This window comes from Engystomops pustulosus, chromosome 10 (genome assembly GCF_040894005.1).
Source record: "Engystomops pustulosus chromosome 10, aEngPut4.maternal, whole genome shotgun sequence".
Lineage (NCBI taxonomy): Eukaryota > Metazoa > Chordata > Amphibia > Anura > Leptodactylidae > Engystomops > Engystomops pustulosus.
Genome location: NC_092420.1, coordinates 73,764,700 through 73,767,739, shown reverse-complemented (window position 1 = coordinate 73,767,739; position 3,040 = coordinate 73,764,700).

Genomic DNA, 3,040 nt, shown 5'->3' with positions numbered 1-3,040 from the left:
ACGGTCATAAGATTATCCGTCTGAAAAGCAGACAATTTTGAATTTTGAAACTGAGGAGTTTTTAACATTTTTTTTTTAAACACCTGGTAATGTTAAAGCTTTCCAAAGTTATAACCACTTTGCCATCAGGTTGTCATCATTCTATATTTAAAATTCTCTTCTGCATATAGGTCTCTTAAGGGGAACCTGTCATCAGGATGGTCATTTTAACATGATGACAGGCTCCAATAAATTCTAGCATGTTGATTTCAAACATGCCCTTCTGGATAGGCTACATTCACACGATGTATGCCCGCTGTACCGTAGTACGGCGGGCATACATCGGCGCTGCGGAGAGGAGCAGGGGATGAGCGCAGCTCACCCCTCTCCATAGGAAGATACAGCGCACGGCGCCGTATCACGGGAAAAGATAGGACATGTCCTATCTTTTCCCGGGCTACGGAGCGGTGCGGTACGGTACTCCCGTACAGGGCCCTGAGCCTATAGTAGTGTATGGGGGACGTATATCGGCCGTATATGTGTCGGCTGTATATACGTCCCCCATACATGTGTGTGAATGTAGCCTATATATGAAAATTCCACTGCATTTTATTTGTTTCTTTAACATAACTTGACTTCCTTTCAGCAGCCAGTGGTGAGTTTTGAGGGAGAAGTGGCAGCTGAAATGAGAATTACTGATGATAGTGAGCTGATGTAAGTGTGGGAGGGAGCAGGGCTAAGGTTGAGGAAAGTCAATGAGTGAGGATAAGGGGGGGAGAAATTGAGGAGAAGATGACTTGTGCCAATTGAACTGCCCCACAACCTGATCCGGGACTCACCACACACTGTTGGCATGGAGCCAGTTAATACTAGAGAAATTATTACAAATCAGTATCCAGAAATAGTTATTTTCAGGGCAATTGCCATCAGGGCAATTAGCTAGCAAATATGGTCTATCAAAAGTACTTAAAATTGTAACATAAATGAAAATGTAATAAATAACTACCATATACACGTGAGTATAAGCCAACCTGAGTACAAGTTGAGGTCCCTTATTTTACCACAAATAACTGAAAAAGCTTAGTGAAAAAACTTAGTGAAGTATAGGCCTCGGGTGGGAAATACAGTTCCTACTCTTAAATAACATAGCAGCAGTCTCCCCTCACTAATAACATGTCCAGCAGAGGTCCCCTTTATTGTAAATGTCCAGCAGCGGCCTCCCCTCACTGATAACTTGTCCCAGCAGCAGCTTCCCCTCACTAATAACATGTCCAGAAGCAACTCCCTTCACTAATAACATGTCCAAGAATGGCCTCCCTTCACTAATAACATATACAGCAGCAGCAGCCTCCCCTCACTAATAACATGTCCCAGTAGCAGCCTCTCTCCACTAATAGCATGTCCAGCAGCGGCCTCCACTCCCTAATAACATGTCCCAGCAGCAGCCTCTCTCCACTAATAGCATGTCCAGCAGCGGCCTCCACTCACTAGTAAGATGTCCAGCAGCGGCCTCTCCTCACTAATAACATGTCCAAACAGCAGCCTCCTTTCACTAATATTATGTACAGCAGCAGCCTCCCTTCAGTAATAACATGTCCAGCAGCGGCCTCCCTTCACTACTAACATGTCCAGCAGCGGGCTCCCTTCACTAATAAAATGTCCCAGGAGTGGCCTCCCCTCTTCTTATATGTACTCAGCATAACAAGGTAACACATTCTCTAATTCACTGTTATTAACAAAAATGCAGCATTTCACAGATATTTCAAGTCCAACCTCTCTCTGTCGGGTAGTGTCGGGTGGCCGCCATCTTGGATTTTTGTGTGAGATTGTGCAGATGAGATTTCTGTCTCTCTATGCTGTGTGCCAGTAGCCACGCCCCCTGGATGGAGTTCAGAGACACATAAACTGATCACATCCTGTCCGCACATGGTGAGCAGAGGGAGAGGATGCATACTATAAGTGATCTGGGGGAAGTATCTGTGAGATGTAGCAGAGCTACATCAGACTGAGACCAGAACGTGGCTGCCATACAGCTGAGGTCTAGAGCGGCGGACACCGCTCCTCTCCTCCTGCCTAACAAGCACTTTTTACAAGTACATCTGAAGAAGGTCATTTTGACCGAAACGTCATGTTATTCAGTGGATTTGTACAAAAATAAGTGCCATCTTCCATTATCTATGAATTTGTATGTAAGTCAGAACTGTATATTTTATAATTGTAACCCCAGTCAAAATTATTTTGGTCTCTGTGACAATTGGATTTTAAAATTGTTGGATTGTCAGAACCAGGATTAACACTAAAACTTCATTGCAGACATCTCTGATAACTGTTACAGCTGATCATTGTAGCCTAGAGCTAAAGTACAGTCCAGTAAGTTACCGCTTGTAACTAGGGGTCGTCTGTAAGTCGGGTGTTCTTAATTAGGGGTTCGCCTGTAGTCTTGCACGGTGATATGTTCATTTTCTGTTTGGATTTGCAGCAGATTTCTCCACTCTGAAAAGGAGAAGTGAATTCCCACAAGTATCCACAGCAGGGATAACACATAGCAGCTTTACAATGTAATATGGACGTCTAAGCTTTACATTCTACCCTGGAGTGCTTTTAGAGAAGAATACCTTTATAATATTGCATGCCAAAGTTATGTTGACGAATAATTTGTGCTCCTAAACATCTACCCCATAGATCTAAATATTAAGAGTGTGTAACTTATACATGAAATTACATGAATTAAGACTGTACAGAACTATCAAATAGATTTCTACAATGTGGAGTTTGCTTCAATAATAAATGGGTAATGCCCCTTTAGTTTTTCAGTGTGACCCCAGTGTTTTATCATTCAAAATTAGGATATTAGAACCTTTCTCAAATGTATTTGTCCTACACAATTTTTCTATTTTTCTAAATATGACAGATAGAAAACTAAAGGGTAAAATCTTCCTTATGTTTTATTAATGTTTACTTTTAAAAGCAGGATGTAAAATTTTGGCAAATGCACTATACTAATAAACATGATTAAAAAAAATTCAGACTTCAAAGCTCTTGGAATTTAGGATCATTTCCA